Source organism: Seriola aureovittata, chromosome 19, assembly GCF_021018895.1.
Source record: "Seriola aureovittata isolate HTS-2021-v1 ecotype China chromosome 19, ASM2101889v1, whole genome shotgun sequence".
NCBI lineage: Eukaryota > Metazoa > Chordata > Actinopteri > Carangiformes > Carangidae > Seriola > Seriola aureovittata.
In genome coordinates, this window is record NC_079382.1 from 22,408,795 (window position 1) to 22,422,370 (window position 13,576).

Genomic DNA, 13,576 nt, shown 5'->3' on the forward strand with positions numbered 1-13,576 from the left:
TGACGTATCTGATTCCTCCGCTATGAAAAACACATCAGTGAGTCTCTCTGTTACACTGGGTGACATGTTGCTTCACCACCATGAACACACTCCCTCCTGCTGCCCCAAATACTAAAATGAAACTCCATTGACAGAAAAAGTAATTTTTACTGCTCAGAACATGGGAGTTGCTGCTGCTTCAATCGCTCAGTTCCCAGATAACAAGCTGAAACTTCTGGCCCCAACACATGCCTGAATTGTTGGCCCGTGTCTGGGCCATATACTTCCACATCTGGGCAGATTCCAGCTGTTATCCACCAGTCTGACAGCCGGAAGATGTGTATGTGTCAAAATAAGTTCAGATGCGATCAGAGGAAGCATCTGACAGTCATGCCGCACAAGGGCCAGATTCGGGCCGTAGAACCGGGCCGTATACTCGACCAGAAGAAAACAACGGGCCAGATTTATTTTGCTGTCTGGATTATAGTTTGTGTTATTGTGTAAGTGAAGGATGTGAAAACTTCTTCCACCGCTGACATCAACAATCTGAACCTGTCGGAGGCAAGAACAAGAACTTTAACTGGACGTACTTTAACGCGGATCAAATTCCTCGTTTGATCCCATTTGCAGCAGCAAATATCGCTCTTGCTCAACACTGCAGTGGCTGCAGAGACTTTTGTTCCTGTCGATCATTTACACCCGGAAACATGAGAAACTAAGACCCTGGTTCAAAAATCCCGCAGTCATCCTCTAAGAATTTGACAAAAGATTTGAGTGTTCTGCCTTTCACAGCGTGCGGTGGTTTTACAGTTTAGAGTAGGATCCTTGCAAATTAGACATCAGTTTATGGTTTTTAACTTGAAGCCTGAAAACAAGTTGTAAAAGAAAACACAACGATTTTATAGATTTCCCGTTGCAAAACATCAGAAGACACCGGAATGATTGAGTCCAGTAAAGAGGATTTCTCCATTTTAATTTTTTTTATTTTTTATTACTTACAAACAAAACTTTATCTCACTTTTTCTTTCCAACAAGTTACAACTCACAGGCCGCAGCAGTGAAACAAAGTGGGGAGCAGAGAGGGAAGTAACGGTGTGTGTTTATACAGATGTAATAAAGTCAAACAGATAAAAACCCAACATCAGAAAAGTGCTGTGTGTCCAAGAGCCTCATTTTCATCAAACCATCCACTGAGCCCTCGTCTCCAGTATGAAACCGGAAAATAAACGATACGTTTCCCTCCTAATTTATTCAGGTTTTTCCTTTTATTTCTCACCTGTGTGTTTCTGTCTACACACAAACATCGAGGCCATGTTTAGGTTCAGCCTTTCGCACACGGCTCCATCTTTAGACGTCGAAAGGCCCTCGAGCTTTCGATCATCCTTCTTGACTTTGGAAGCAGAAAAAAAGCCTTTTCATCCTCCCATGAAGATCATGTGTAAAGACTGAAAGCCCCAGAGCAGCTACTAAATGGATCTTTTGGCGACATTAGATTGTGAGCTGCTGTTTTCAAGGTCAAGAGTGAAGTTTGAATGTCAAGTTTTATGCCAACGAGTCCTTAAAGTGCTCAAAAAAAGATCATGTGATATGATCGAAAGCTTGTGATTGTGATGGGACCATTAAACTGTAAAACTTTTTTTTTATTAATAAATGACCTGAACTTTTCATATTAAAATAAAAGTTTAAATCAAGGTGTTTTAATGTGGAGTTTTAATTAGTGCATTTTAAAGAACCTGCTCACACTGCTGTATACTCTGTACATTCAATGACATTATGGCTTCATATGTGAGTTCAACACTGTCTGTGTCTGTGTCTCGGTTTCTGTTAATGAGAATCTATGAACTTTAATGACCTCAGGAGGTCAGACTGGGTCCCTCTGCTGTTTGAAGCGTTCGTCCATGAAGAGCTGTGTCTGCAGATTACACTGTACAGCCAGGATTCCTTCATGCATTGATCACGTAACAGCCAAGCCGTATGCCCCATACTAGTCTGAAGAAATGTGTGGACTCGGTGAGGAACAGCAGTGAGCGGTTTAAGTTTCCACTGAGAAGAGATCTTACGTTCAAAGGAAACTCTAATGAGGTTGTAAATACCAGCGTCTGGTATCAAAACACACGTTCTTTTCAGATTCAGAGAACGTGGTGGAACCGAACCTGCGTCCTACTGAGAGCAAAGCTCAGCGTGAGTGTGTGCAGAGCAGAACAGTAGTTTAACCTCTGACAGCCATGTGCACAATATGACACTCAACACTTCACACTCTGGTTCAGACTCCGTATCTATTTCTGTTTTTTTACATTTGCAACCAATTAACACGAGATTTCCTTCTGTCACAGGAAATCAGAGACTTTATTCCACTAATATTCAGACTGGGACACTTTCATACATGTTCACCTACAAGTGTCCATGCATGTTAGCTGGTGACACTCAGTTGCTAACCTCTGCTGCTTCACAATAAAAGCCTTCCAACAGACTGTTGGAGGGAGGTTTTTACTCTGAAGGAGCAGCAGGAAGTGCTCAGCTTGCTTTAACCGGTGTGGAGGTATTTACACAGAGAAGCTCCAGGGTTCACACTCAGGTGAAACAAGGTGAGTCTTTGACGAACCAGTGTCAGGAGGCCAGATTAAATAAAACAAAAATCATTTTCTCCCGGTTGTGAATTTAACTGAAGCTCCTGACCTGCACCTGCATGAGCTGCCACAGGTACAGGTGTACAGGCGTCCCTAATAAAGTGCTCAGTGATTGTATACATACACTAACGAATCACTTGGAAAGCCTGGGCTGTTCGCAGTAATCAAAATAAAAGATATCAGTGGTGGGGCGGGGTTCAACATGACAAACAATACCCATAATACATCTCAGATCTCAGCCACGTGGAGGCGGGGGCTGCTGCACCCTCGTCTGTGGTCGAGGGCGCGTCTCATTTAATGGCAGAAATTATCAACAGTGGTCAGTGAAAAGTTTCCTCAACAATCGCAATGACTTTTCACACACAGCAGTTGTTAATTGCCCCCCCCCCTCCCCCTCCCTTCTCATGTGGAAGAGAGGAAGATGAAGACCTGCGCTCTCTGACCACAGACCAGCTTTACTTCACTCTGTTTTAACTTCATGCCGAGAGCTGAATAATTTTCTGGTGGTCTGAATTTTATGGAAGATCACAAACTTTCCAGAAACCAAGACTGTGGGTTCTGCCATGGAACGCGGAGGTGGGGGAGCGAGAGCTGAGGAGCCTGGGTAATAACTGAACACATTGTAATATTAATGGTCAAATGGTCAGTTTTACAGCCGAATGAGGAAATACGTGTTCGCTAATTCATGCCTGATTTGATAATGAGCTGAAAGTGGGGCATTAATATTTATGACACAGTACACGTGTTATTTTTAATCAGTGAATCACAGTCATGTGCAAACAATCACTGATTAATTGTTTCTTGAACTCCAAAGACAATATTTGGTTCATTCATGACTCACGATGAAATCAGAAGAGATCAACAGCAGCAGACATGAACACATGGGGAGGAGGCACCGAGGTCTGACAGCTGCACTTACTTATTCATACTTTACTTTTCTGTTGAATAAAGTTATCATTGATTGACTATTGGTTTGAAACCAACAAGAGTGTCTTCCTGTTAGAAAAAGAACAACCCCATAGTTCGTCTGTGCAGCAGCTCGTTACGACCCACAGTTACATCGTCCCGGTGTTATGAAAATAACTGAAAAGTCTTTTATTTTGTCAATTTGACAAATAAATATTCCAATAATCAAGATTATATCTGATTGATCTGACCGTATAAAAACTGGATACATCAGGGAGAGCAGTTACCTTCACTTCATCTCTTCTCTCTGGTCAGCAGCCTCCTGCGCTCACACACTTGATTATCCTGGTTTTAGTTTTAGTTTTATTTAAATCATGCGATTTGATCTCTACATCTGACGGATTAATTCAGCTTCTTGCAAAGTGCAGTTTGGGGGATTATTAATTGTCAATCATTTGCAATCACTGTCTAGACGTAGCGGTTAGCTCGTTAGCTCGTTAGTGTCAGTGTTAGCTAACGTCAGTTTTACACCACATGGTACGGCACATTCCTCTCTTAAAAACAAAGGCAGCGCTCCCCAGTTTTAAAATGAAAAACCGACATTGCCAATTAAATTGTAGCTTCCAGTTCCCAAATAATACATTTGTAAACTAGAAAATGATACTGCATTAAGGCAGATAGCTTATTTTTTATATATCAGACCATATAAGAATAGATAATTAGATATATTATGGCTCATATATGTTATAGATTATGGTCCTAAAGAACACTCATAATACCCCAGTAATGAGTCGTCCCCCCCACCCCCTCAAACAAAGTAGTCTAGATCCAGACCTGGTTACATTTCACACTCAGACGACCTCTAGTGGCCGCAGTAGTTATGACGGGGTCAAAGCAGGAAGTCAGGTGACACAGTACAATTCAAAATCAAGGTCTGGTTTGATGCCTGGCTCCAAAAAGAAAAAAAACCTACATGACTTTAAAACAGGAGCTAAGACTCCATGTTGTTGTTGGTTTATCCGCTCCATAACCACATGTTTATTATTGTAACCATGACGACGAAGGGCCTCTGGTCTTCAAGAAGTACTCATTTTAACCCAAACCACGATTTATTCCTAAACGTTACTAAGTAGTTTTTGTGCCTGAACCTGACCGCGTGTTTGTTATTGTTACCATGACGACGCAGGTCCACCACAAGGGCAATCTTTGGTGAACCTTTTTGCTCCTGTGATGATGTCACTTGATTATAAAAGGTTACTATGGGTCATGCACCTCCTGGCCCAGTGGTAGCTGAGGTTTAAAACCATTTAACGGGACGATAGAATTCAAAGTGGGAGATCAACAACCTGTGTCAGTCTGAAGATGAACACCTGACGTTTCTGTCTCTTAATTAGAGTCTAAATAATCTTTGGAATATTTCAATTAAAAAAAAATCCAAATTTCAATTGAGTTTAATGTTAAAAAAGCACCAGTGTTCACTGTAAGTCCGTCTGAGCTCATCACAAGACATTGTCTATAATTAGTGAGATTTCTATACGAGTGTACACTTGAGTTTTCCACAGCGCTGAAGGAAGGGATACAGAAGAAAATGATTTCAAGGCTGGTCACTGTTTATCTGGAAAACTGGTTATTGAAGCACTGATGAATGTTTTCCTCATGTACAGCCAAGACGTGCCTGAATGTGCCGTGTTATAAAACGGGGCAATTAGCCGAGAACAGCAGCAAACAAACAAACAAACAAACAAACAAACAAACAAACAAACAAACAAACAGACAACCCAGTGTTAACCAGGAATGAGTGAATCGAGAGTTGTTACAAGAACTCTGTCTTTTATTGGACACAAAGAATTGATCCAGTTTGCCAGATGTTTAATCTCCCGAGGAGACGATCCAGACTCAATATGATAATTATTGACAACAGATTGAAACGAACGCACGAAGGCACGGAGCTTTAAAATTGATCCCGCAGCTCTGTGCTCTGTTGACGGGTAAACACTGATGCAGATTATATATCAGTCTCACAGGTCTGGTCGCTGCATCGTTAGAAAAGAAAAAGCTGTTTCATGTTGTGATGTTTGTAGAAGGAGAAGAACAGGAGAAGACGACAGTGACACAGGCGACCATCGTTGATCAGGAGATTAAACTGTCTCATATCAAACATTATACTCTAAATCAGAACTCACAGAGAAAAACATTCTTATTAAGAATCACTGGTCCTTATTGTTTTGAGAATCAGATCCAACAGGCTGCGTGTTGCTGTAACAGACTGTTAAAAATGTTTTGAATTAATGTTTGAAATCAATAAACTCGATAACTGATAATTCATTTCTGCTGTTTAAACGACCTTATCAGTGGGTTTTAGCCTCTTTATCATAAATCACATATAGTTTACATTAAATCTGTTTTCTCATCAGTTGGTATATTAGAAATCCAGCGGTGGAAAGTAAATACATTTACTCATATTTACTCTACATTTAAGTACAGATGGAAAATATTTGTTTGTTCATTTTAAGCTACTTTATATTCACATTTCAGATATAAAATATCAGTTTATAAAATAAGATGCATTGTCATAGATTAAAGCAACTAAATCTATTCAAAACAGGAAAAATCTACTCCACCTCAACCTGCGGCAACTTCTTACAGCTGACATGTTAATGCAGAAATAATCATGATCCAATTAAATAATATAATATTGATAATAATAATGCATAATAAGACTGCTTCTACACGTGATAGTTAAAGTACACAAAACATTTGCTCAAGTAAACATTTAAATGCAGGACTTTTACATGTAATGGGATTATATTTATTATCTGGTATTAAGTGAATTATTAAACTGAATGACCTGCATTTGAAAATGGTCTGTAAATACATCATGTTTTGTTGCTATGGACCTTTAAGAGATGTTAAGATACTGTATAAATAATGAAATGTGTTTTTTTATGACACATAAAGAAACATTTTTAGACATTTGACATGTGATTAACATGATGTGATTTTCAGATATAAGACGTCACACTTGTTGCATGTGAAACAGATACACACGTATGATTTGAACACATCCCACATTTTCACAGGTGATAAATTTACATTTAGTGCATATATGATTTTTTGGAAATTTCTTGTTTCACTTACACTCGAGAAAGAAAAAACTCCACACTTGTGAAACCGGTGAAAATCTGAACCAAATGAATGAATTCGATAACAGAGTGCGTCAGTGTTTGTGCCTGCAGCTGTGAGAGGATGGAAATCCTCTGTTATCGTGACATCATTCTTATAAATGGTAAAAAATGTATGACATTTGAAGTTTCCAGATGTTATTAAAGCATAACTTTCATTCCTCTGTTTGTTCCCTTTTGAAATTATATAAACAAAACACATAAAATTTAATGCCTCCCTCATTCCTTTCTCTTTTTTTTGCTCTTCAGTCACTCGCCTTGTTTCCATTACCCTCCCTCCCCTCAGCCCCACGAAGCAGCACGACAGGCCAGTCATACCAACAGGATCCCACAGGCACGTCTGACCAAAGCCATGTGCACCCTCACAAACCTCAACAAAAGTTTCCTGAGAGCCTTAATCCTGAGTTCAAAGTGTCACTGGAACACAGTGAGGAAGATGTGGTGAATCAAAGAGACAAACAGTAACTGGGACCTCGCATACGAAAAACCCTGATTTTATTCAGCTGCCGTGTTTTCCATCCTCCTCGGTTGCCATAACAACCGTAACAACAAGATGTATTTAAAGCTCCTCCAGTGTAAAGGTCTGTGTCCATGTGTAGTGTGATTATAGATCAGCTCTAGCTTCTATATTAATACTGTGAAAGTATCAAAGCCTCAGTCCACAGAGAAATGCACACAGCCTGTATTCAGAAACTGAGCCTTAAAACCAGCCGTCAGGACTTCTGGAACTTTGTGATGTCACAACAAAGCAGTCACCAAGCCCCGCCCACCTGGATCCACCATCCAAACCTTGCAGGATTTGGTTTCTCTGAGTGATTTTACCTGAAATCTGCTATATTTTTACTGGATCAGTCAGAAAACAGTCAGCCAATCAGAAGAGAGGCTCAGAGCCTCCTCTCTTCTGATTGGCTGTACAGGTACAGTATGCTGCAGGTGTAAGGCACTACAGTGGTGCCTTCCTGTTGGAGTTGCCACTGGAGTCTGGATCCATGACTTGGGGTGGATCAGGTTTGCATCTGTCTTTAGACTCTCTCCCCTCTGGTTTTTCAGTCTGTGACATCTGTATGACACATGAACAGCTGGTTCAGGATCAGCCCGGTAGGACAACTTTGTTTGTCAGAGAGAGCAAGTTTGGTCAAACAAACACAACCTGTGAGTCACTTACAACAGGACAGTTTGTTTAACTGTCATCCAGCAGAGTCCGGCTCTCATCTGAGCCTGAAAGCCCCAGACAGACGTCCACACAGAGACTGAGTTCAGATGCTGATATTCCGCACTGACGTCCTGTACATATAAAATGCACCATTTAAACTTTAAACATTATATTACACATATTCTGTGTTTCTTTTTTTCTTCTTCCCTGCAGACAGTCTGAAGCTCACAACTGACATGTCTTCAAACCAAAACACTCCTCCTGGAGAAGAAGGTTATCAAATGGAAATATCATCATTTATTTAAAAGGTATAGACATAAATGCACTTATTAAAAGTAAAATAAAAAAACATTAGTGACATTTATTTGATACCTTTTTCATTCAAAGTCTGACATTTTTATGGCAGCTTGTAGGGCTCCAGCCCTGGATGTTTTCCCAAAAGCCCCAATTCTTTTATAAAGTTTATAATATAACTTCAACCTGGTGTCATTTCCCCTCAGTCTCTCTGACTGGACTGGCTCTTTTAGCTCCTGGGGAAACATCGCCATCTATAGGTCGCCCGACAGCTAGCGGAGCCTTCGGGCTCATGATGGTTTCATTTTAGGCCCCTTAAGTTTTGGGCTGAGCCCCGAATGTTTACAATGTTTGAAGTGTTGATCCAGAAGAAGATATATTTGTAGTTTTAAAGAATCAAAAACCATCTCAGTGTAGTTTTACATCTCCTCTCTCAGGCTTCTCTCTGCAGCTGTAGTAACAACAGGTCGGTGAGCCAATCAGAAGAGAGGAGGCTCTGAGCCTCTCTTCTGATTGGCTGAGTGATCCAGTAAAAATATAGCAGATTTCAGGTAAAAACACTCAGAGAAACCAAATCCTGCAAGGTTTGGATGGTGGGTCCAGGTGGGCGGGGCTTGGTGACTGCTTTGTTGTGACATCACAAAGTTCCAGAAGTCCTGACGGCTGGTTTTAAGGCTCAGTTTCTGAATACAGGCTGTGTGCATTTCTCTGTGGACTGAGGCTTTGATACTTTCACAGTATTAATATAGAAGCTAGAGCTGATCTATAATCACACTACACATGGACACAGACCTTTACACTGGAGGAGCTTTAAAAGACTGCTGTGTTCTCTGATAAAATTCATTTCTTGAAAGCAAAACAGGCTCGTTAGGGTTAAAGTGATGCAGCATTTTCAGACATCTGCAAAAAAAAAAAAAAGTCACATTTTACAAGTCCTTTGTCTTTTGTTGAGTCATTTTCAAAAATCTAAGTTGATCACTTTAATGGAACAACAATTATATTTCTTTTTCAAACAGATTTATAGTGTTTTGGAATAAAATCGCTCAGTGAACACCTGCCACATTTGTTCCTCTTTATCTGAGTTAACAGACGATCATTAGATGGACGCTTTTATTCTTTTATCTTTTATCTCAACTTATTTGTTATTGACCAGGAACACCTTCGTGTAAACCTGCAGGTGCTCTCTGGAGTAAACATATCTGAGCTGATAAGGAGTCTTCCTGTTTACCCCTGGTGAACCTCTCCTTCACACATCTGTGCAGATAAAAGATGCAGAGTAAGGCAGCACCACCGAGATCATCATTCCTCGCTTTACCCTCATTTAGCCGCTTGTGTGTCTAACAGTTTAAGTGATGACAGCTGACATCCAAACAACTCTTTCATGGCGATGCCCTCTGGGGAGTGGCTGACTGGTGCACAGCTGCAGACGCCCAGAGTGCGAGGACGACACGGAGGAGGGAGGGAGGGAGGGAGGGAGGGAGGGGGCGTCGAGCCTCCATCTTTAAGTAATATTTCACTTTGGATCAACTCAGTCATCTTTGTTAAATGAATACCTTTATTTCTTAAGCAGAGGAGTGACGGCCTCACTGAAGTGACTTTTCACCATCTGTGTTCCTTTTTATTCTGCAGCACAGACGTGTTTACTGCATCTCATATTTATAAAAAGATCAAAAAATAAATGGTCTGTTTTTATAGATTAGGACTATTAATTTGAAGGTTATGTGTTTCCTGACGTCAAATTCTCCCCTCAGGAGACTAATATACTATCAGATATGACTGGCATTTACACACCACATGTAAAAATGATGGTGTTGAGCGATCATTGTGGAGGCTCCAGTTTGTGACAGGTGTTTCTATTATTTTGTTCACTCCCTTTATATCAGCGAGGGTAGGCTAAATAACAGAAACACTCATCTGTATAACACAATTCAACTGCAGCACATCCTCCGAAGTGCAGCTGAATCAACACCTCTGTAAAACGTGTAAATAAAATGTAAAATCTGTATTCTACATGTTCCTGTATTGACGTATAACATGTTGCATCTGTTGTATATTAAGTGGCTGTGGATTTTCCAGAATAAAGTGAAGGTGAATTTTATTTTGAAAATAAATTCCTTTTCTGTGAATTCTCTAAAGATTTTCATTCCCATAAAGGAAATGTATGACAGGAATTTTTCATTTAAAAAAAAAAATGTTTTGGATCAACACACTGACCGTCCACATGGTCAGTGAAAACCCAAAATAATGAGCTGTAAGAGCGATCAATCACCAAAATAAAAGCCTGCATATATCTCTATTATCTCTCTGTTGACATGCAGTGTAATTTCCCACAAAGCACTTTGACATTTTATATAGTGTTTACTCAACCTGCATTACAGTGTAAAATCAGGGGATTTAACTTCAGTTTAAATGTTTCCAAAGATGCATCGTTATTTACTTTTTAACCTTCCCGTAACATTTTAATGTAATTGTGATAATTTTGTGCTTATTTTAGCTGATGTCCAATTTCTCAACCCTCTGCACATCACGATCCATCATCTGCTCGCTGAACTTTACGTCATTACTGCAAACAAAAACACAGATACAACGTCTCTATGCAATTACTGAACAAAGCAACAGAGGTCATTATGACTCAGTCTGTTATTACAAGTTTAAAAAATAATCAGGAAACGTGTAGTTTTGTTGTAAACAGATAAGAGAAGACGAGCGAGCTGCAGTGGAAACCTGACCTGGAGCGTTCCTCTCCGTGTCGGGTCTTAAGTGATCTGTCAATCAAAGAGACAGAGCTTAATAAACACAGATTATAAATTCAAGGTCATAAAACATTTTATCTGATGAATTGTCAGTCACCTGTCCAGGTTGTCACTGGAGGAGATTATCTCATTGAGTGAAAGTCCTGACAGCCGCACGCCGGGCGAGCAGCCATGAAATATTTTCCCTTTTACCCTGGAGGACATGTTGGTTCTTCCTGTCCACACCCTCAGCACTTTACACAAGACATAAGAATACATAATACATACTATTATATGATTGAAATCCCTGTTTTAGCATTAATTAGTGTGTAATCTTTCCCACACAGTGCATTTATATGAAATGAAAAGTGTATTTACAGGGACCTTAAAGGGGTTGTTTGTATGTCTTCGCTGCGGGTGGTGGTGATGGTTGCTTGACAAAAGCTTCAGCCATTACTGCGTTTACAAGACAAGAACGGGAAGACAGCTGCAGTGACTCGGTATCGGAAAGTGAGGAGTCAGGCCGGGCTAGCTAGTTAGCATGCTAGGTTAAGCAGAAGAAAAAAGACGTGTTAGAGTTAACATTGGTGTTTGTTTCCACCTCTGGATACAGCTGTTGGCGAGAAAAGGAATGAAGTTTGATGTTGAACTTCTTCCAGACGGGTAAAATTAGCTATGTAGCAAAACTTAGAAATAGCTACTTTAAATGTTTGATAAGCAAGAATTACAGCATTTGATTAACACATTAAAGATCCCCTCAGTTTTTTTGACATTGTAGTAGAGGACTGTGAGTTGAACCTTTTGGGACACTAAAAATAAAAAAATCCTAATTTTACAGAATATAACTAAGTTTTCCAACAGTTTTTATTTATTTTATTTTTTTATTTAAATTTATTTAAATTGTGTACAAAAGTCTGTAAAATGACAGAAATGATCTGTGAATTAACAGCCAAACTTCTATTTCAAACATTATGCCAACAATAATGAATTACATTTATTTCCTCTTTTTGTAAAGAAAAATTACTGTATTATTTATACAATATTTATTTCTGTTTTCTTAAATTACATACAAATCTATGGAAAATGACAGTAATTATCTGTAATTAAAAATGTAGCTTGTTATTATAAAGGTTAATGTCCATACGAACAATTTAAAGATTTTCTCTGTCATTTCAGGGTAAATCTTATTAGTTTTACATTTATGTGACTTCTACATTTTAAATTTTGTAATTCAGGATGAAATGTAACAAACTTTTTTTCATCACATCAAACATTCAAACAAAAAAGTTTGAAGTACGGGAATGTATCCCAGCATGCACTGGGAGGAAAGCAGGAAAATGGTTTATCACACAATCACTCACACACACACACACACACACACACACACACACACACACACACACACACACACACACACACACACACACACACACACACACACACACACAAACCTATGGACAATGAACCCAGGAGCTTCTTGCTGTTGTCTTCCTGCCTACACTTTACTAGTCTGTGTATTTGTGCCAGAAGAAACCATATTTGGATGAGAGGGTGGAGCTGGGGAGGAGGGAGGGGTGGATCTGACCTGTGTCCTCGAGGACACCAGGTAAACTCACCCGCATCAGCAGCCTGACAGCAACAGGCTCCTGGCTGAGCCGTGCGAAGATGCTGCTAACACGGTTAGCTGTCACATTTGTCAATTTTAATAATGAAAACACTAATTCACCAAAGTGACTGTTAGATTCATCATGAGGCAGATGGTAAATATGAAGAAACACTCAGTACAATTTAATCACAGGTTTATTTATTAAACACCTTTTTAATGACAACAATTAAGTTCTGAATAAAACTAAAGTACATGAGCTGTACTACACTGACAACTGCTGGAAATGTAATTACACAAACTGCTTTTAACAGAAATTAATTATCATTTTAACTAATTTTGTAGTTTAATTCAACCTTTTTAAACCTGTGAAATTAATCTGCATGTGGGGGGAAAGAAAAACTAATAAAATTGTGTTTGACGACAAGATTTATATTTGTTCAAGAAGAATATGAATCTAAACAAATGATCAGTGGTGAGGATAAACAGACTGGGAAAGAAGAAATGCTTTTGTGGATGTCTATGTACAGACACAGCAGAAAACTGTAAAACTCAGTACGCAACACTCCCAGTGTGAGACACCGACAACTGCAAAGTTTTACCCTTGTAACTTCAGTGTGGGAACTTTTGAGCGCAGCGTTTTACAGTTTTCTTCTCTATCAGGACACATGTTGACAAAAACCCTTTCTTCCTTTTACATGTTTTTGTTTAACTTCACCTCTGATCATTTGTTCATAATTCACATTCAGACTTGAACAAATACAAATCTCTTCTTCACATGCAGAAAGTTGAATTTGTCATGGAGATTTATTTTACAGGTTAACAAATGTTGATTTACAACTACAAACATTGGAATTATTTGTTAAGGTCACTTTACAAGCTCAGTCATTTTGACCCTAATGTGAGTCTATATACACGTATAATGGGAGGAGTCATGTGCATGACTTACTGTTTCTTGCTGGTTTTCGGATGGTGTAGTTCTGATCCGAGCTGGATTCTGCCGTCCCACACAGAAGGAAAAATAAGGACATGTCAAGCAGCTCCTCTTCTGACTGAAATGTTTGAGTCAGTCTAAGACTTCAGAACATAAAAGATGCATC

At 39.4% G+C, this 13,576-nt stretch overlaps 1 long non-coding RNA gene across 1 annotated transcript; it reads right to left on the reverse strand.

Annotated features, from left to right (window-relative positions):
- Positions 1-10,219: 10,219 nt before the first annotated feature.
- Positions 10,220-11,577, reverse strand: LOC130160561 (uncharacterized). Its single transcript, XR_008826023.1, has 4 exons — positions 11,252-11,577; positions 10,992-11,127; positions 10,871-10,906; positions 10,220-10,704 (listed from the first exon to the last, which is right to left on the reverse strand). It is a non-coding gene; the product is annotated as an uncharacterized LOC130160561 (long non-coding RNA).
- Positions 11,578-13,576: the final 1,999 nt, after the last annotated feature.